Here is a 22,691-nt window from a genome sequence, read left to right on the forward strand (position 1 = left end):
CTGTCTGTTGATCCGTGTGTCATGTTTCATGTGTGTCTTGTGTTTCCATGTATTATGTTCCAGGTTGTTGTCATGTTCTGCTTTATTTTGAAAGTGTCACTTCCCCTTTGTGTCTCTGTTTCATGCACCTTTGCTTTAGTTTATCCTGATTGCTTTCTCCCTCCTAATGTATTTCACCTGTGTCTCGTTGTCCTGTCTATTTAGTCCTTGTCTTCCCAGTCACATTTGTCGGCCAAGTTTTTTTGTGTTGCCACAGTTTTCATGATCCCTTGCCGCAGTAAGTGCGCGATTTCTTCAGTTTGATTTAATTAAAAGAACATTATTTCGGACCTTTGCCCCCACCGCCTCTCCTTGAGACTCTGCATCAGCGACGCTTCGTGACATTAAGTGTAAGACTAACTGAGCCTTTCCATATCCAATTTCCTTCCGATTCACTTCTATTGTTAATCAAACAACTACTCCAACCCCACTCCAGCTACTGACGCTTCAAGACAAAACAAACACAGGTGAAGTATGGCACTGCAACATTATACACTTGAATGTTTCAAACAGGAGGCACTGTTTAAAAGCAAGGGAATGGAACTCAAGTGTACTAAATATGGGCATAAACAAACGGCACACAGGTCTTTACCCCATCATGAAACAACAGACAAAACAACAAATGATGCATTAAAGGAAAGCTTTACCCTGACCCCTATACCACACCCTGGCTTTTCTAACACATTACATTACGCCTACCCATCAATGACTGAAATAACATGATTTGAACTAACTCCCCCGCACCCTCCCTTAACACATATGGACTCTTCCCCCTACAGTCTGCTATGCCAATAACCAGCACTCAAGTCATTGTTTTGCACTGTGCTTGTTTATATGTTTGTATTTAGTTTTTTCTTGTTTGTCTGTTGCCAGTGACAGAATGCTAAGATCAAAGATCTTTTCAACCTCACACACATATGCACGCTCACATACAACATCACACACAGGCTTGCATAATCAAATGCAAAGACATTATTCAAGGCAAATACTCATCACAATGCTTCATTCCAAAAACCCTCTGTAACTGCAGCACTTTAATTCCTAAGATGAAGCATAGTACTGGTAAAAGGAAAGAAATATTTGATAATTTAAATAAGCTGAACCTTGACATGGCATGTACAGAGACAAGTACACGTACAGAGAGCTCAAAACTGTGAAGGCATTATTCTGATTTGTGTTTGAATGAAAGTGGAAACAATTTTTTTTTTGGAATAAAAACAACTAAGGTAAGTGATGTAGAAGAGACTTGCAGAGACAGGTCATAACTGTGGGGTTGCCATACCACAGGATGTTTGAAATGGAAGTGATTTTTGGTGCGTTCCATTTGTACTCATAAGTCATAACTCGGGACTCAGGGTGACATCACGCCCATTGAAAACCAAGTTGGATGTGTTCCATTTGCCACAATACAAGGTTTGTAACGTTAGTCAATTACAAGCAAAATTAGAAGTTCCAATTGATAAAATGGACATAAAAAAGACAAAAGCCGCATAAAAAAAACACCTTTTACAACAGGCAGTGCTCGGGGCAGCCATCTTGTGAACCCGGCGTCCTCTAAGGTCAACTGAGTTGACAAGTTGATATTCCTACATCAGGGGGTGTTCCATTTGTCACGTCCGGCTTCAGAATCTGGAAAACAACTTGGAAAGCGACTTACGAGTACAAACGGAACACACCATGTGCATTGCAAATGTTGACAGATATTTAACACCTTTTCTTTTGCAAATTTTACAGATCACGCTGGTCGGATATGCACTGACTGTGAATTGCTGCAGGACAGTGCTTGTGTTTTTATGGCTTAAGGGGCACTACAGGTAGGCTCAGCAACATGCATCATCTTCTCTATTTCCTTTTCTAAATCTATGAAGACTGCTAACTAAGAAGGTGACTAAGTAGACATTCATAACAGAGCTAACAGTGGAGCTAATGAGATCTTCCTGCTAAAATGAGTGTACTTGTCAAGTGTAGATTCAATTCCACACAATCACATAAAAGACAGACCTTCTTCTACTTAACAATACAGGTTAAGTTACTTCTGATTCTTGAACAAAATAATTTAAAGAACCTGATATCTCTCAATTTCCATTCATCAACATCTCAATGAAAAGCCACAGGCACAGCTTTGACTGCTTGGATGGAATCTAACAAAATGCTGCTTTTAACACAAATATAATGGCTGAACCTCACAGCTTTGAAGAGTAGGACTAACACACAGCCTTAGCGGATTTTACAAAACTTATTTTACTTACTTACAGATTGCGATACAATACAGGAAATTGAAGCATTGCAGTCTTTCATGTGGCCCAAAACATGAGGAATAAGAGAAACCAGTCTCCCGCCTTGACTCATCTTCCAATTTTAGTGTCTAGCTTGAATTGTAAAACTATGTTGGCAATATTGTGTTTGTTCTTCAGGGTGTCATGGGAGTCTGAAATGAGAAGTCGGGAGAAAAGCTTTCAACAAGACGTCTTACACAGAGTAAATCCCTCGTGTGGATTCTCAGAAAATTGAATCAGAGCCCACATTTGTGGGTTAGCACTATTGAAATATTTCTAAAGCATTACACATTTCTAGCAGCATTTATAATGCAGACAGGCCATAGTTGCACTTCTCTGAGGGGTGAGGTGGAGAACTACTTAAGGGATCTATGGGTTTTAATGGGATCCATCACATTCACATCCTGGTTGTTTATGTAAGTAACAGAACGGCCTTAATCACAATGGCAGCATAACACTTTCTGTAACCGTGTAGCAGCAGATGTTTATAGTATCTCCTCACTTCTACACAAGAGAACCAAAAAAAAAAAAAAAAAAAGTTTTATTATTCAGATAAGGTGAAAGTTCTTTTGCCAACAAGATAGTGGAGGGGGAATGTATATTCACTGACATAATATTACAAATTTTAAAAACGCAATGCAGAAATGTAACAGGTAGGGTCAATTGAAAGAATCTGTACGTCTGCTGTAATACTTTTTCAATCACATTTTTATGGACACTGCATAACTGGGTGAAACAATTTAGTAGTTAATTTTAGATTTAGTAATTTCCATATATTAAGCTTCTCTGTTTAAGTATCTTTATGATGTCTTAGCACTATTACACAGTCTAGGTTGTCTTTGTCTCTTTTTTGTTCCTGACAAGTAAATCCTTGATCTGTTGGTGCCTGATCTTTCAGTTTGTACAGAGTTATAGCCTGTCATCAGGAAAGATGTGCAATATTGGCAGACTTGTGAAATCAAAAGATAATTTGTGCTTCTGGGCCATTGTAAAGTCTTGACTGAGCAGGTTTTGTCCTCTTAAAGCAAGCGTTCAAGACAAATTCCCGTAGTGCGTAACAAACTCATTTTAGTGTTGAGACATTCAACAGCAGTTACAAATAAGGTTTTTTGTGTGCAATTTTTTTCTGCTTGAGGAATAAAACTACGAATGACAATACACAGTACAAACAAAATGTTGAAATGGATGGCTGATGACTGTGAATAAACCACTTAATTTCCTAAACGTTTCATTACATGATGAGGCACCTTTTGTAAGTCTCTGTGATCATTCCTAGTGGAAAGAAAATGAGCAGCATCTTATGAAATAAAATCTTTACAAAACCAAAACCTTTGTAACCTCATACACCCCTAATAACTACTTAATTATTGACCGCTAAGCAAAGACTCCTGTGACCAGACTTACTCATTTGGGTTGCATAAAAGACAACATGTGTAGTCCTGGCAATAAAACACAGATATGTTCCCTCTTTACTCCTTTACAGAGGTCATCAGCACAGTTTTCTGCGCTTGAAACAAATTTAAAAGTCATCGCTGGTGTACCTCTCACACCTCAAGTGAAAGTGAGTTTTTAATATTCCAACCTTAATTAGAATTGCCCTCAAGTGCTATTCCTGAGTTCACTGGCATGTTTCCTTACTGTCTTGCAGCTGGAATATTCCAATATTTCTTCCTACTATTTTTGCTTCACAAATGCTCATTTTCTTTCCTTAAGAACACAAGTATTCACAGAGTATGTTCAAGGTCTGAAGTACTTACTCTGCCTTTGCAACCTCTTGAGAATGAGTTTGATCTCAAACATCCTGAAACCACCACAAAACAGCTATGTGTCAAAAGTGATGTGTCAAAGTACAATAGCATTAAAAAAAAAATAAAAAAATAGCATGTGGACACCATTGTCCCAACCACAACGGTAAAGTGTTACCCCAACAACAAGCCGTGGGTAACCAAGGACATCAAAGCCATCCTCAACAACAAGAAGAGGGCTTTCAGAGCAGGCAATAGGGAGGAGGTGAGAGCTATCCAGCGCACCCTGAGAATAAAGATCAGGGAGGCAAAGGAGAGGTACCGGAGGAAGCTGGAGTGGAAACTCCAGCAGAACAACACGAGAGAGGTGTGGAGTGGCATGAGGACCATCACAGGTTACGGGCCAAACAGAGGAGGAGTTGATGGCGGTGTGGAACGGGCGAATGAGCTGAATCAGTTTTTTAACAGATTCGACACAGGGACCCCAATTCACACTTCAAACGACTCCTCAGCAGTAAGGTTGCAGCAACCGGCCACTCCAGCCTCTCTCCCTCCCCCCACATTCCATCTGGATGACCTCGCTCACACCTCGTCCCCAGAAGCCTGGGTGGACCACTCTCACCTGGGTACCACAAGCACTCCTCCCCCACCCATCACCCCAACGATGACCTTCACAGCTGACCAGGTGAGAAGACAGCTGCAGAGACTCCGTGCAGGCAAAGCTGCAGGCCCAGATGGTGTGAGCCCCAGGGTCCTGAAAGCCTGTGCCCCCCAGCTAAGCGGAGTACTTCATCATGTCTTCAACCTGAGTCTGAGTCTTCAGAGGGTCCCCGTGGTGTGGAAGACGTCATGCCTCGTTCCTGTCCCGAAGACGCCGCGTCCCAGCAACCCCAAGGACTACAGGCCTGTGGCCCTGACGTCACACATCATGAAGACCCTGGAAAGACTCGTCCTGGAACAGCTCCGGCCCATGGTCCAACCACTTCAGGATCCCCTTCAGTTCGCCTACCAGCCCCGCCTTGGAGTGGACGACGCCATCATCTACCTGCTGAACAGAGTCTACACTCACCTAGACAAGCCGGCAAGCACTGTGAGAATCACGTTCTTCGATTTCTCGAGTGCGTTTGACACCATCAGGCCGGCTCTGCTGGCTGAGAAGCTGACAGCGATGCAGGTGGATGCCCCACTGGTGTCCTGGATCGCAGACTATCTGACGGGCAGACCGCAGTACGTACGCCTGAAGTGCTGCCTGTCAGATGAAGTGATCAGCAACACCGGGGCTCCACAGGGGACTGTCCTCTCTCCCTTCCTCTTCACTATTTACACCACAGACTTTACGCACTGCACAGAGTCCTGCCATCTTCAGAAATTTTCTGATGACTCTGCAGTGGTTGGGTGTATTACTGGGGGGGATGAGAGAGAGTACAGGACGGTAGTGGACAACTTTGTCACATGGAGCGGGAAAAACCACCTACAGCTCAATGTGACAAAGACCAAGGAACTGGTGGTGGACCTGAGGAGGACTAAGGCTCCAGTGACCCCTATCAACATCAAAGGGGACACTGTGGAGGTGGTGGAGGAGTACAAATACCTGGGGGTGTACTTAGACCACAAACTGGACTGGTGCAAGAACGTGGACATGGTCTACAGAAAGGGCCAGAGCCGCCTCTACTTTCTGAGGCGGCTGAGGTCCTTCAACATCTGCAGGACGATGCTGAGGATGTTCTATGAGTCGGTGGTGTCCAGTGCCATCACATATGCTGTTGCCTGCTGGGGCAGCTGCCTGAGGGTGAGGGACACTAACAGACTCAATAGAATCATCAAGAAGGCCAGCCATGTTGTGGGAGAGGAACTGGACTCTCTGACAGTGGTGTCTGAGAGGAGGATGTTGTCCAAAATAAGAACTATACTGGACTTTCCCTCTCACCCTCTCCACAATGTGCTGATCGGCTACAGGAGCTCGTTCAGCAACAGACTCATACTGCCACGATGCACCACAGAGCGACACAGGAAATCATTCCTGCCTGTCGCCATCAAACTGTTAAACTCAGCACTGTGACGGACACACTCACTGTTTATACAATGTACATATTGGCTACTTTTACACATTGCACATACCTGTATTTTTAAATTTTCTTAAAAAATTTTTGAATACAGTTTTTGTAAATACTACTGTACTTGAGATTTTAGTTTTTGTTTATCCTATTTATATACTCTGCACTTTTCTCCTTTCTTGGTCGGGAATACTGCATGTGCAATTGTCTGTAGAAACAAGAATTTCCCTCCAGGGATTAATAAAGGAATTCTGATTCTGATTCTGATTCTGAAAAAAAACTTCTATTCACATTATCACCAATATAAAAAGTTGTGTTGTATGAGAACAAAGCATCATAATAATTTAAAGTAACTTGCTTTTAGATATGCATCCATTTTGGACAAAGAACAGCAGAAAATCATGGATCAGCAAGGCCCAAATGTAACCTCAGGGGATAAATTAGTCAAACTATAGAGGCTAATTATAACATGTAACCCTCTGCTGTATACAGAGTAGTGGGAAAATGATTCCAGAGACAATGCAACCTTAAAGAAAAAAAAAAACATGTCATTGAGACAGGTTAATTAATCCACATGTGATGGGAAATTCATCAATCTCTTAAAAAAGTGTCTGACTTTGATTAATTAGCAAGTTCTTACCTTTTGCAGTAATTGGACTGTTGTAAGCCAATGGGGATGTTTGCTACATTAGTAAAAGAGTGTTATTTACCCACTAACGAACTACTGTGGTGCAGTGGGATTTTTTTTTTTTTTTTTTAATATTCAGTGTCATAGATCATTTCTAAAGTACCTTATCCCATCTAAAAATGAAATGATGCCTCAAGGTGTTGTGGATTAGTGGAGAAAGTGAAATCAGGCAGTCCCTTTCTGTTGCATTTATTTATCAATGCCAATTAAATAGCAGCTCCTTTATGAAAAGCAAACTCCCCACTGCCCAACCACCAGCTCCGCTGCTACGACCATCTAGCAACAGTATACACAAACATGCAAGTTGTTTTACAATGTTTTACTTCTCATATCAAAGATACATACTGTGTTAAACATGTGTTATGTAATTTTCTATATAATTTTAATAGATTTTGATACCTGACAGTGTAAGTTTTTATGAAAAAAAGTAATCCATATCCATCTATATCTTAGCTGTGACAGTATTTTTATCATATTAAAACTAGCCCCTAAGTCCTTAGCTTTATACCAGCTCAAAATACTTCTCATGCTACCTACATCGGTGACATTGCATCTTTCTTTTGCGAGTGGACAAACTCCCTACATCATAAGCTTCCCAACCAGTCAGTAAGAACTGCTGCTTTAAACCTCTAACAAAATGTTGTTTGTTAATGAACTTGGCTACACACAGTTTACTAACTTAATACAAAGCTAAATGGACTTGAGCCTGAGTGCCAGAATACATTTTCTTTACGAGCCAGAATTCCCTTTGGGGTATGATGTAGTCTGTATACCCCGAAAGTCATATGTCAATGTTAAAAAGCCATTTTGAAAAGGGTTCAGTTGTCCAATAAAATTAACGGTAAGTGCATTGATAAAAAGGCTTTAAAATGTGGTTAGTGTGGGTAATTTTCAAACTATGGTGTGAAATTTAGCATGCAATTTCATTCTGTTAACTTGATCTCATGTGGACACTGTTGTAAAAATCTGAACATTCTGCTACACCTCCTCCCTGCCTTATGGGCCCAAAGTCCCTGAAGCAATTTGCAGATATGAATACTGACAGTGCTCTGGGTGAGCAGGGTGGTGTAACGTGTTGAAATTCCACCCTTCATCTAGAGGACGAGGTTTCCTCTTCCTCAGGTCGATAAATGGATATACTCTGTTGATGTGTCCATAGTCAAGACTCTGATTGTCTGCAAGATTGTTTTTCCTCTTGTTTCCCTGCATTCGGATCTTCCTGTTTAAGGGACAGGAGTTTAAAATATTTTTCTAGACACTTAGGCCTGCTTACTTTATTCTTCATATCCAATTAAGGGCAATATTACACCTGACACACCGGGGAAATGCAACAACAGCAACATTCTCATGGGTAGTTCCATGTTAATGTTATGTCAGGGCTGCTGTGTAGCCTCACAAATGGCATCAACAGTTCTAATATAAAACAGTGAAGGCTTGAGGGTATGCATCACCAGAGCTCAGAGGTCTTTTTGTGCTTCTGCAGTTGTCTGTAAACACTGAATGCTTCCATTCAGTTCCAGAGGAGGACACCAAGTGAGTCTGATCTTTGAGCTAAACGCTTCGGAAAAATGTCTGGCAGACAACAAAGGACTGTTTGACACGACAGATGAATTTAGATTGCAATATAGGTTTACAGTGAAGACATCTGACATAGATAGATCTGATTTTGTTAAAATGTTTACCACCAGTGCACAATGAAGTTTTTTTTGTTTTTTTTTTTAATTTATATCTCATATATTGCTTCTATAATGTGTTGTTATCCTATATCTTGAGTTCTGTTGGCAGCAAAATGCAACTGATTTAAACTAAGTGTGAAAATGTAGGCTAGTTAATTCTTCTTGGTTATAAGGAATAAGACACATAACACTAATGCAAAAGCCTTTGGCAAAACTTTCCACAGATAAACCATTTTATCACTTGCTGTTGTTTTAATTACATATGAGAATCCTTGAGGCAAACTCTGTTGTATACACAGTGCGAATGCACATATATTATTTTACTGTATATTAAATTAAGACTGATGTATTAAAAGAATTTAGGGGTGTAATTTCTTTCACACATGAAAAATTTAACTTGTAGATGTAATGTAGTGAATTCTGTGGGGGAAAAAAAGTCAGCAGCTGGCCCTGAAACCCAATTATCCAACTGCTGTTACCTGATTTCTGGTTCAAAAGAAAACTCCTGTCCTGTTGCCAGATAAATGTGCAGAAGCTTGGCTCAGCTCCCTACCTCGTCTGAATATTGCTGATGCACAATTAAAAGTAGTTAATGTTTAATTTTTCCAAGGACAGCTTGGCTTTCTGAGAAGCATTGATTGGAGAATCTGGTAGAAGTATAAAAAAGTTTAAAGTAATATTAATAAAAAAAAAAAATTGAAATAAAAATAATTACATGTCGAGAGTCAGCATTTTATTCAGGTCAAATTCTGCAGGGGTTTTTGCATGTGTGTGTGTGTGCATGTTTGCTCATGCAAGTTGGCTCTGCTGCTTTTGTGTTAGGCCCTTTCCCAGAATGGAAAGGTCCCCAGGCATCCCGTCAATCTGACAACTATTCCTCTGTGTGTGTGTTTCTGTGAGTTCATTGGTATGCTGGGGCTTTGAGGTGAGCAACCTTCCTCAGGACCCACAGCGCCTGAATCCACACATCCATGACGCTCCACTCTGTTTTCAGGCAAACACACTGACAGACCGTTGCTCTGTCAGTCCTCCTACAGAGCCATCCATTGGCATATCTTTGTGTATTTGCCTGTTTATGTATGCGCTGCTATGTTTGCCTAATTTGCAGTGTGTGGGTAGGTATGGTGCAAGGGGCCCATGACTTCCATATGCCTCTAGAGTTTATAGTGAATTAGAGAATGTATTGGCATTCCAAGATTTGTAGTAGTAAGCAAGGCAAATAAACAGAGACAAAGGCAAATTGCACTTTTAAAGCACTGAATTAACTGTTGATCAGCCAAAGAGACAGGTGAAATGAATTGGTACAGAAATAGTTTAAATTGAATAAAACATTGTGATTTGAAAAAATAATTAACTAAATAAATCAAGCATTTGTTGGCAGTTTCCAGACCTTTTTGAAGGACATTTTCTTTGTGAGATTTTTGTTTATTTGTTTGTTATTTCAAAATAACAAGCGTGGTTTTAGTGAAGTGCATAGTCCTTGGTTTTAATTGGGGAGGGCTTATCACTATACATGGTCACACACTGCTATTTAATGTCATTTGAGTTGAATCAAAGGATGATTATTTCAACCTAAAATTTGACAAGACTACAGCTACAGTTTAGAGGTCAATAGGCTGTCAGCATAGCACTTGTTTGAATTCCACTCTTTCCTCCTCTCCTTTTGCTGCATTTGTCATTTAAAGGGATGGCAAGGACATAGGGGGAAAGAAAGGTGAAGAAGCAGTGAGGAAAGCAGGAAGATAAGGGTAATGATATGACAATGAAGAGGCCCATTTAGTGAATTGGAGTCCCTTGGCAAACCCAGTCATGGAGGCCCCATCTGCCTTATTTTTATTCTATAAAGCAGTGATAGAGTGAAATCCTGAAATCCTGCATTAAAAAATAATAAAACTAATGAAGTTCAGCTTGATCAACCAAATTTGTGGAATCAATGCTACAAATACACATTTTGAACCAATTGTTTGCTTATTGTCAAGTGAACATGTAACTTGCTGACTTGTTAGCTCAGAAAGATTTCAGCCACTTTCAATTTAATGGCTTAGATCCTTGCAGAGCTTTTGTGACTGTCTAGTATTAGCGTGTTTCCAGCTTGCTAGAATGCTAGGAGAGAGCTAACCAGCTATAGTAGCTTACTGACTAACCCTGCAACTAGTCAGGACTCTAGAACCTCATATTTTGAATCTGTGCAGATTAATGTCTCTGTGACATTTCCTGGTGTGATCAGACCTAAACTCTGCTTTAGCCATGCTATGTAGAATATCACATTCCTTCGAGGCTCAAACACTAGTAATTCAGTCTCCTCAGAATTAGGAGTTTTATTGTAAAATATGCTCCTGTAAGGAGGAAAGCCGTGAAGGTTAAATATGGAAAGCGAGAACTGGCAAGCAACAAGTTTTCTGAAAAGTGTTAGAGATGAGAGAAAAGGTTTTTAAGGAACGTGTCAGGAAGAGGAAAGAGATGAAGATGCAAGCTGAGGGAGTTTGTTTGTCGCATGGGCGGGTGTGTTTGGAGCAGCAGCTGGAGGTAGAGAGGGGACTGGTTCTCTCCAGCAGTGCCAGCTGGTGCACCTGCTCCAACTTGGTTGAAGCTCACCCACTTACTGACACACACATATATACGCTGAGTGAACTTGTGTTTTGGCAGGCAAATGCACATTCATGTGGAATAGTAGCTTCAAGTCAAGATGGTCAAAACCACTGTGTCTGAATAAATGTCACCAAGTAACAGAATAGAAAATATTAATCACTGAACATCCAGACAACTCGACAATGCTAGCAGTTTGTTGAAAATGAATCATTAGCCTGGGCTTCAAGGGAATCAAAACAGAATTTTGTTTTCCCGCACTTTCACAAAAACAGAGCTGTGGGAAAAGTGATTTTAATGATTTGACGGTTGTAATTATATGCCATGCTTGTCCCCAGTAATAACAGGCTGTCTCAAATGTTTTGTTGCCATATTGGCTTTCATTGTGTATAACTTTAATGATGAAAGATTACAGAGTTATTGACAACCCAGATGCCAATCAATGTTAACTCTCATTGTTTGAGTTTTTGACTTTCTTTTAGCAGGGCCAATCTATCATAGCTTAGTACTGTTTTCTGCCTGTCCTCATCAGAATCCTGAATTAGTTAACCTATGTAGGAGTGTGTTCCTGTGTAGGAGTGCTCTTGTGTGTGTGTGTGTGTGTTTGTTCACATTTTTTTTTTTTATAGATTTCATATGCATGCGTTGGTGTAACAAGGGATTTTATATATGTGTGTGTGGCAATGTAGGAGACAACTGCAACGGCTGATTAACATGGATAGCATCGCAGCATTTCCCTTGTGCATTCCACCGGTATATCTCCCAGTCAGACCGAGCTTATCATACATTAACAGTCAGTATATTCCTGTGTTATTCTGAACACATCTGTGTTATCCTTCTGAAGTCACCTCTTACAAGTTTGGGCTACGTAAATGACATGCTTCTACACTAGAGCACTCCTTTATTTTTATTTTAAGATCTATACTTGCCAAGTCAATTGTCAAATATTCTTTTTTTTTTTTTTTTTTTTTACATGGTCAGTTGTTCTACAAGCCTGACATTCTGCTTCTAAGATTTGACATATCAGATTTACATCGAGGAGTTAGGTTATACATCGAGGAGTTAGGTACGAACTCTATGTTAGATCACCTGTACACTACAATTCAGCATGAATCAGCGTCTTGTTTGAATTCTTTGTTTTCTCTGCACATTTTACCTCTTCAAGGGCTGTTGAGGCTGCAGCAGAAATAACCAATGAGTTGCTCAAATGTCTTAATAAGAATCTTATCCTTATGAGTGACAAGAAAAATGCAGCATGAGCTGAACTGGTGTGGCATTAGCAGTAATTGCGCCATTGTACCAGAACATTGCGATGAAGAGGGAGCTGAATCAGTTGTTGAGTCTTTTGATTTATTGGTCGACCTACATTGGTAAACCTTGACCTTCCTCCTTAGGGTTGTTGGGCTCGACCTTAGAGAGTAAAGAGATTGGACATCTGGATGGAGCTCAGAGTAGAGCTGCTGCTCCTTCACATTGAAAGGAGTCAGCTTGGGTGGTTTGGGCATCTCCTTAGGATGCCTCCTGGGCACCTCCCTTTGAAGGTTTTCCCAATATTTCCTACAGGGCCCAGGGTAGACCCAGAATTTGCTGGAGGGATTGGATTGCTCGGCTGGAAAAAGACTCCTGGATCTGATCCCAGATAAATTGAAGAAAATGGGTGGGTGGATAACAACATCCAATCCTGTCTGTTTGTTTGTTTTTGTTTTTGGACTGCAGATTGTACCTAAAAGAAAAAGGTTTACCAAGCATCACTGAGCTGGTGGAATTAACCAACATGTGGTCCAACATGTGAGAACTGAGAATTGTCCCTGCAGTGTTCGACAGGAGCACAACAATACAAAAATACATCCCCCCAGCTTTGGTGCTAATAAGAAGCTAAGAAAGTAATTTTCAGGTGGGTCCCGTGAGAAAAGCAAAAGTCAATTTGACCTGTTCACAGCTTTGGGGGGAGTAATTATTCTTAAAACAGCCTTTAAAAGGGAGAACATGACCACGAGCCATGCAGAGCTCACTGAGAAAAATGTTTTGTCTCAAATCTTTTTCTTATCGAAATTATGAGTGCAGGGTGAATCTGAAATGTAACACTCTTAAATGACCTGAGTTCAGTGTACACGCTTCTTTTGTTACTTAAAGGTTTCTTGCACAGGAATACACATTGTGCATGTTAATTTTTTGTCTTTTCTATTTTTTTTTTTCCTGGGAGTACAATCTAATGCAGGTATTTAACATTCATGATCTGCCCTGCGTGGCAATAAATGTTTCTGTCATCTTTAACATTGTATTTATGTGCTACCACTAAAACACAGAATGAGTGAGTTAACTGCACAACCACAAGCGAGCAATTTCAATCAATAATGTGACAGTGACACTGAATGATGCCATGAGAATTGCTTCATGTTTTAAAAAATCACCTTATATTTATTTCAGTGACAATGTGCTGAATGTCCAAAATGATTGCTGATTGATGAAAATAAATGTTTTGCTCATTGTGGTTGAATAGTGGTGTGGAGTAGGACAAATCCTTAATGGCGTTTTTTTTTTTTTTTTTTTTAGATTTGATACTAAATATGAGAGGACACCAGATAAATACTTTAATCATCCACAAGGGAAATTCACAAATTCCAGCAGTATTCTACGAACTTAAGATAAAAAGGCATGCAATAAATACTAATAAACACATAGTGATCAAAGATTAAAAAAATGAAAAGTCTGGTACAAGTAGAATGTATAATAATTTCCATTCTGCAAAATTTTATGGGACACTTCAAAGGCCATGTGAGTAAAACTGACAACACTTTGGTCAAATAACAACTTGGTCATTTTATCAGTTTCTGCACGGTTCAAAGAGAAGACCCATTAAAAATGCAAGACATGGACACAGTGATAGTGACAAATGTGGAATACTGCTACCACTTTAATAAATGGTCATGGGCTATGCTAGCAGATTTTTCAAAGGAAGCTGCTGCCCTGACCCTGGCTCTGAAAATAACCATCTTTAAGTGTGGTCCGCTTCTCTGTGAATTGACTGCATGTATGTATCTACATAGTCATTGTGATTGATTGAGTGATTGATTGATTTGTTCATGAAAGACCTGTCAACCACACTAAACATCACAATGCAGTCTCATTGCAATTCATACAAACCCTGCATTATAGCAATGTTTTGTTTTTACACAGCCCAGCTCTCATTAATCACATACAGACCAGCATCCCACTGGCACCGCTCATGAATTTGAGCAACTGTTTACATTCCTTGGAATATGTCCAGCCCTAGCAAAACAGTTGTCTGGTTCAATATTGATATATTTCCATCTCTGTTATTTTCTATAAATGTTTTTACTAACTGTTATTTGTTTTTTTGTTTTTTTGCTTCTTTGTTTTTAATGTTTGAATTCTTTGAAGCATTTAAGACTCTTTAAAAATGTTGGATGGACACTCCTAGAATGCAAGAAACAAGTTATTTTCATGGACCCACAAATGCATTTTATTGAAGGCCAATGTACAATATATAACAACTTCCCACAAAAAAAAAATGTAATGTCAAAGGGTAAGTTAGCCGAATAATGCCGTATCTTTTTCTGACAAACATAAGTTGCAACTTTTTCTCTTTTAATGCATCATATTCTAGCAGCTCAGTGGGTCCACATGTGATTTGAAACTTATTTTGATCACCACAAGAAACAACTGGGCTTAGTGGACTGCGAAAGCAACATGGTCATTACATCAGTGGGGGGTTGGGAAAGATATTCTTGCATGCTGCCAGCTTGGGGTGGGATCATAGTTCAGCTACTCTAGCATGGGAACATATAAGAATAAAGAAGTTACAGAACAACTGAATGTCAGGTCTGCCAGAGACCGCATGTGGCGCCCATTGAAAAATGGACAGCTGATCTCCACTGGAGGCTGGTGCATGAGTTAATGGCAGTAAATCGACACTTAAAGCAGCACACCTGGATCAAAGTCGTGGTGTGGTGTGGATGGCTTTTTTGTTCATGAGATGACAGTTTAACACCTTTGAGGTGTTTTATCAGAAAATATTCCAAATGTTGGTGGATGACTGAGTGCAGATCCTGCAGGAGATGGCAGTAGCTCACCTTAGTGAAAAAACCTATGAGCAATGGCAAAGTAGAGAGTTTCAGCTTTGGGAACAGTAGGAAATCTAGTTTTGTGCTTCTGACTGGTAATGGATGTTTTTGTCTTGTATTTGTGGTATTTTGATTTTTGTTTATAACTGAATGATGGATGTGTCTGTTCTTAATGGTAGCGCCTTTGAATTGTTAAATAAAGAGATTCTTGAATTCACTACTGAAGTGCTTCTGGGGGTGCTAAGTTGACTGAATATCTGAAAACCTTTCAGTCATGTTATTTTAGGGCTTTGGACTGACCTTTGTTTACATGTTAGCACGTTTAATAAAATGGTGATAATAATAATATTCACAGAAACACTCATTGAACCAGGAAGGATTAATTTCCTTGTGTAAGAACCCTGTAATAGTGGTGGACTATTATTTACTTAGAAATAGATACATGTTTTTGGCAATTTCTATATGAAAAACAGAGAAGGTGATACTGATGTGATGATGGTGGAACAGTCTTCTGTCAGTCCATTATATCATTCCAAAGCACTATGTCATGCAGATTCTCTACTAAATACAAACTCCCTCTTTCATACACACTGCCCTGCACAGCCACAGATAATTTAAAGTGACCAAACACTGTCAGACTTTATATCTAATTGAGAGTCACAACAGCAGCTTTATCTCAGTCTGCTGTGCTGTCTGATGCTCATGGACTCTTTTTTTTTTTTCTTGACAACTGTAATGAGATTAGAAGGAACCCAGAACCAGGGGACACATGTAACGACTTTAAATGAGATGGAATGAAACTGCTAAACTATTTATCAGCTGAGACTGTGTTAAGTGCAAGCATGTGAGCAGGCACACGCACACACATATGTGCACACACTGCCCTGTTCTTCCCTACCTCCCTTGGCTCAGCACGACAGCTTTCCAAATTAAGGCAGTCGTGTCTGAGTGTTGTATGAGTTACTGGAAGACACTAGATTGCGCACGACTTTGACTTTCTGAGATGAGGGATGCCCTGTGGAGGTTTACCCCACTGGCTAGACTGAAGACAGAAGCTGTAATCTATGCACATACTTTTTTCAGTTTCTGCTGCCTGTTTTTCAACATTAGAGTACAGGCTGTACAATTTTCATCACATAAAGCTCTCTCAAAAAAAACAACACAGTGTTTCTCTGAATGAGGCCTGCGTTGCGAGTAGTGTTGGGCAACAACAAAGCCTGTCATTGTCGAAATTATCTCCTGTGACAACAACAGTTGATGGTTATTGTCTTGCATGTCTGAAGGGGATTTTGGAATTTAGAAATTATAGTTTTTGTGGATGTGCTAGACGAACACAAACGATCTTGGTTTTATTCTGGAAAAACTCCAAAGCCACTATTCTCCAGACTCAAATAAACAATGTTATATGTAGCGGTGAGATCTGGCATTTTCCACATTTGGGAAGCTGTGAGTAAGAGGCTAATGACTGAAAGGGTCAGTGAGACTGAGGAAAGGACAGATGGAGCAATTGAGTGAGAGAATAGCTGATGGCAGATGGAATGACTGAGAATGGGAGAATGATGGTGATCAAGGCAGAGATTTGAGAGAGGAATGATTGCTTTGGAACACACACTGTATGTGTGTGTGTGTGTGTGTGTGTGTGAGGTGGGGGGTGGGTTGTCCTATCAATGCCTAATTGTCTTTGTGTTAAATTGCAATTCCATTGGTCTGCCAGTGGCCCCATTAGAATGACCTTCAGTTGCTAATGGGAGGGGAATGGGAAAAATGTTGCCCATCATGGGGGCACAAGAGAGCTAAAGTGTATGTGTGTGTGTGTGTGTCTGATAGAGAGAGAGAGAATATGGACAGGGTACATGGACCTGAGGCCTAAGATGACAATGGAGTGCTTGAGGAAAAAGGCCAGTCTGCCCTGTCTTCTTCCTCAGATGCACACGCACACATTTGTAATTGAACTTGTCAGGATCCTTACTGTCAAAATAAACTGCATGTCTAACCTCCTGAAGGAGTTTACATGCCAGGATGGGATTTCGTATTCTAAAAATCTCATTAGACTGAGAAACACTGCAAACTGATTTTTTTAAACTGAGTTTAAAAAAAAAAAAAAATTAAAGTGTGTCCTGTTTTTGCAAATACTCGTTTGTGCATCAAATCCATGGTGAGGGCCACAAACAAGGTAAGGAAGTTGGAAAGCACTGGGAGGACTAATACATTGTTAGTTAATTTTGTTAGGGATTTTCTGACAAAAAACAAATATCACTAGGAAACAAGGAACCCACTTTACAGAAAAGTTATGACTTACAGGCATGTTTTGAAGTTTCTGTTTAGTTAGTTTCCTGTTTTATTTTGTAGTTGTTCTCCCCTTGTGTCTTGTTCTCTTCATTTCCTGTCTGTTTTCCCTCCCTTTTTGATTGCTTGCCCCGCCCTAATTGTCTTCACCTGTGTCTAGGCCCTATATACACCTGTGTTCTCCTCTTGTGTGTGCTCAGTTCGTCTTTGTTTCCCATGTTTGCTCCTCTGTGTATTGTTTGGATTATTCTTCTTTTGGACTCTTTTCCCTGGACTTCCTGCCAACTTTTGTTTGCTTCTGTTCTGTTTTGAGTAAGTTTATGAATTAAGCTTTCTTTTGTTCACCTTATCCCTTAAATCAGTGTCTGCACCGTGTATTCTCCTTTGTGCAACTTTATAACTGTACAAACTGACTATTCGCACAAAGAGAGCACCGGTATATACTGTATGGATAAAGGGGACAAGACACGGGTGAAAACAATCAATCAAAAAAGGAGGGAAAACAGATTAACACAGTAATGCGCTCATGCACATAGCCATAGCCATACACTGCAGAATAAAATGCAGTTTTTTTGACACTTACACCATCAGACATACGTGAACATGTACCTTTTTAACATTTTCATGCACATACAGACCTCCACAACCACAAGTATACAGATTTGTCCCTTCAGTGCGATCAATACTGTACCTAGAACACTTGTACTCATACAATTTTGAACACACACATTAATACATGCATAATACATTACAAAATACTCACTCACACACACGGACACACCTGGTACGTTTGTCACCACATGCCTTTTAATGAAACCCAAGTGCATTTCAGTCACCTGCTGATGGCCTGTCCAACACTGTATGGTGTCCTATTTCTGAAGGGCATTTAAAGTCAGTTCATTTTCTCTCCCATCAGAGGAGATGTGTTGCTTTCATCAACCTTGATGCATGGTTATGGATGGTATAGCAACACTAAGTAACTGAGCCAAACCAGGACAAAATTAAATCTAGGTAATGGCCACATAGGAAAAAGCATGTACACATACACAAACACACACACCCCTTCCTCATAGATACAAACATGGCATTATTTTTAGAGTCAATGGGATGGCATTGTCCTTGACAAAGAGTTACATTTCCTAAGCAGAAATCAATCACACTAAGAGACAATTAGTGGCCTAGACAAACACCCACTTTTCTTTCTGTGGCTCTCTCCATCTTTCTCCCCATGCTCCTCTGTCTGTCTGTTCAAGGGATATTTTAGAGAGGAAAAACACTGAAAGTCATACTAGAAAGTCAAAGATCTTTTAACCTGTATTTATTTAAAACAGAGTGCGATCAGTTGAGGTTTCCAAAATACAAATTGAATTGTATTGAAATAGAATTCAGGGCGGAGAAGGTTTCTGTGACTCGACTGTGCTCCACTACCAATCCTTTCATGAATGATTATTTTTAATGATTATTTTTTGTTATTATGTTCTTTTTGACACCACAGCAGAAGATTCATCTGATCAGTCAGTACTCTCTTTGGAATGCCGCATGGTTGTCCATGCACTGGTGCCCTTTTACAGACAACCAAAACCAGTCAAATAGCAAAATGTTAAATATCAAAACACAAGTTTGTCATCATCAGTATTAAATCAGGTTAAAGTCCCAGTAATAGTTAGGCCCCTCATTAGAGCCAGCGTTTAGTTTGTCCATTTTGGGCCACTGGAGAAACATGGTGATGCAACATGGATGGACCTTGACAGCTGGATTTTAACACTGGGTCTTGCTGTAAGTCAGGGCCTCAGGGTCAGATCAGATCAGATTACCACAGACCATCACACACTAACACAGCACACTACCTGAAGCTTTTGTAATACTTGGGGGTGTAATGCTGACCTCAAGCGGCTCCTCGCTTTGTCTGGTTGGTAATCCTGCCCTGTAAATCTTAGCTCAATAAAGAGGTGTAATTTTTTTTTACCAAACGTTACAATTTTCAACATTATTAAGATTTGTATTTTGTGTCTAATGTGGTCATGGGGCTTCATGTCATCTAATAAACCTTTATTTATTTGTATGGCAGCATTCTGACCGGGACAAATGAAAATAAAACTCATACCTCCTACTCTTCATCACTACTATGATAGTGAAACTCATTGCAATGTTTTCTTAATTCATCAGGATCTTCAAGCTGTGGCAAAGGAAGCAGCTGGCCTCTGGGTCTTCTTCACATGGTGAGTTGGAAAATGAAATCCCATTTTTCCTGTTTCATTTTATGTTTCCGTGGTCCTTGTTTTCTTCTAATAGACCACCATGATGCTTTTAGTACCTCTGTCACGTTCCTACATGTACCCACATGACGAGTCAGATAAGGGAAGCTTCTGTTCAGAGTTGCAGAGCATGATATTAAATTGCCTCTTTCAGTGGGTTGCCTGTGTGTGTGTGAGTAAGAGAGGTATCATCTTGTAACGATTGTTGTATTTGTGACCACCATGTGCCAAATAAGTAAATGCACACAATTTTGTTGGGCACAGAATTGTACAGAATGTATGTGTTAGTCTCCAGAGAGTTTTTCCTATGTTTGGGTACAGCACACACACAGGCACACACATACAGAGAGAGAGAGAGATATGTGTATGTATGTGGTATAAAGGTTTTATCAAGTATCAAGTGCCTTGCATCATCGAGCACTAGGGGCAGGCAGCTTGTCCCATGTGCAGCAGACTGGAAGGCTGGGATCCCAAAGGTCAGCTGCGCTGCATATAAACAGACATGAACCACTGGCCTGGATGTTCTCAGCAACACGAGAGGCAGTTCATGGCCAGATAAGCACAAATCAGAAATGGTGCCAGTCAGAACCTTTAAGCCTTTGAGCACCATCTGGTTCTGAGCCTATCCAAGAGGAGCAAATCTCACCAGGTTAGGGAGGACCGGAGGACAAACATGAGAAGGGGAGATGAAGGAACACAAAGAGTAGGTGAATGTAGAGGAAAAAGCAGACCAAAGAAACAAGACGCAAACTAGAAGAGTGAATATGTTGTTGGCATTCTGCTACAAATATCTTCATAGCTGTTAAGCATTTCTGCATTTGCAGTAAGAGATCGGAAATTACAGGGATTTGTTTGCTGAACGAATTTCACCTGGAAACCTATGAAGCAGGATAAGGGCAATGACATCCACTCCTTCTTGTTTCGCCGGATGTGGCCTGGCATTGCAAGTTGGCAGAAATTTTGAGGTAAAGGTAATGCCTTGAACTTGGGTAATATCAAAAAATATGCCTGGAATAGAAAGAGGTCAGACAAATAGGAGTCTGTGCCTCTTCAGACACACTGTCTGAGTGTGGCTGAAGAGGTATTTGTATGGTCAAAAAGAACAAGTTGTTGCAGGAAAATTAAAACTCAAGGTTCACTTACTCCCTTATTTCTCAGCAACAAACTGCCTTTCGTAATCTTTGCAAATTACATGTGCTGATGAACATTGTGGAATGCGATTTTAAAAAGCTAGTATTACGATCAGCTTGAGATCTCACAATGTGAGCCATGTGTCAGAAGCGTCTCTCTGCTCTGATCCATGGATAAAACATGTCCAGTCTGTTTCTGACAAAAGCCAAATAAAGCTGCAAAGAGCATGTTAAGTTGGTCGTGAAGTCAGACATGGGAGCAGCACTGCTCCAAACAAAATGCCCCGTGCAGACTGCTGATCATAAATCACATCAAAACAGAAAAGAAAACACAATTTTAATACATAGCCAACTTACCATCACCATGTAAACAATAGCATCATCATAATACTTGTATATAGATATCAAAGGCATAACGATATAATGTTGCTTTCAAATCAATGGCAACTTCTCTAAAGTGTTATTTTTTTCATATTGGGTAGTTCTCACCAATCCCCTTATTACAGTTTGAACAGCCATCTGTATTCAAAAGCTGCCTCATTTGGGAAATCCATTACACCATGTTGATTATTAGCGCACATTCACCTATCCAGTTGGTGCTAAATGAAGTGTGAACATCATTTACTGTATCTCAGGAGACACTGCATGGCGGAGGTCAGGCACCACTGTGAGAGAAGACTGATAATTGGACATCAATTAGGGACCATTAGACTGGTGAACCTGGCCACAATGACTCCGTTTCCAATCCCCCATGAAACTGCTGCATTGTTGACAATTTCTGCTGTCATTTCCTTGACTCTTAGCCTTCATTTCCACTAATACTGCCGCTAACACCACACACACACACCACACATACACATATATACGCAGAGGAGCTGCTTGGCATCCCTCAGTCAGCCTAATGATGTCCACAGAGCCAAAGGAGGAGCACAGGGAGAAATGAAGGACTTTGGGAAAACCCACTAACGCTCTCTGCTGAGGATTGCTCATTTATCCACTGCAGTGGTAATCAGAAGCAACACAGCAGAACATTTTAAAGGGTTTTATATTTCCAAGTCCTTGTTGTGTCCCTCAAAGTTTCAGTTGACTCAGTAGTGCAGCATCATTTCTAACAAAAGTTGTTTCTAGAGATAATATATCCAAAACTTGTATAGTCAGTTGTTAGAGAAGTGCAATCATCTGTCAGATATAAATAATATACTATTATATTTGACATCTTGCAAACCTTTTATATGACATAAGCTCCTCCTGCTTCCTCTTTTGTGGTTAGAACACATTGGCTTTAATCAAAACCACCCAGTCTCTTTTCCTCATCTTTGGCCCAACAGTGTTTCTTGTGACTTTCAGGAGTTTGTTTCACTCCCTTTGTTACACTGGTAGTAACAGTGATCTATAGTAGATGATTGTTTTGTTGACACTGTGTGTCCCCGTCCGTAATTTCAATGGGTCTCCAGAGACCTATTATGCTGTTATAATTACCATTGGAAATACAAAGGGAACTGTTTGGCCCCTTGCTAGACATTCATCATGCCGCCTCATGCCTGTGGGCTGCACGGCTCCACTGCATGATAAATTGAAACACTTGAAATAAAGGGATCTTACTTCTGAATATAGATAAGACAGTTCTTCATATAAGTGCAATCAGGTGCATCTGTTAGCTATTCCATACCCTGACTTATACTGATCCTATTCGCCACGGTGCTATAATACAACCTCTTAAAGTGATGAAAAGTCACTACACTTTATACACCTCTCCACCTTTTGTGTTGAACAATCTGACATTTAGATGGAGGTTTTTTTTAAATTTTGCTTTTGCTTTTTTAGTGAGCTAAAAGAAAACAGGGAATTGATCAGTCGATAATTTGAATGGT

General features: G+C 40.2%; 1 long non-coding RNA gene across 3 annotated transcripts in view; it reads left to right on the forward strand.

The window, feature by feature from the left end:
- The first annotated feature begins 286 nt into the window (after positions 1 to 286).
- Positions 287 to 22,691, forward strand: part of LOC124071156 — a 78,764-nt gene continuing 56,359 nt past the window's right edge. For 2 of the 3 annotated variants that reach the window (XR_006845298.1, XR_006845296.1), the window contains exons 1-3: positions 287 to 506; positions 1,774 to 1,853; positions 19,602 to 19,654. This is a non-coding gene — a long non-coding RNA (uncharacterized LOC124071156). Of the gene's footprint in view, positions 507 to 1,773; positions 1,854 to 2,453; positions 3,633 to 19,601; positions 19,655 to 22,691 lie in introns of those variants that run through there. The other variant, XR_006845297.1, reaches the window with a different exon arrangement.

This window comes from Scatophagus argus, chromosome 14 (assembly GCF_020382885.2).
Source record: "Scatophagus argus isolate fScaArg1 chromosome 14, fScaArg1.pri, whole genome shotgun sequence".
Lineage (NCBI taxonomy): Eukaryota > Metazoa > Chordata > Actinopteri > Scatophagidae > Scatophagus > Scatophagus argus.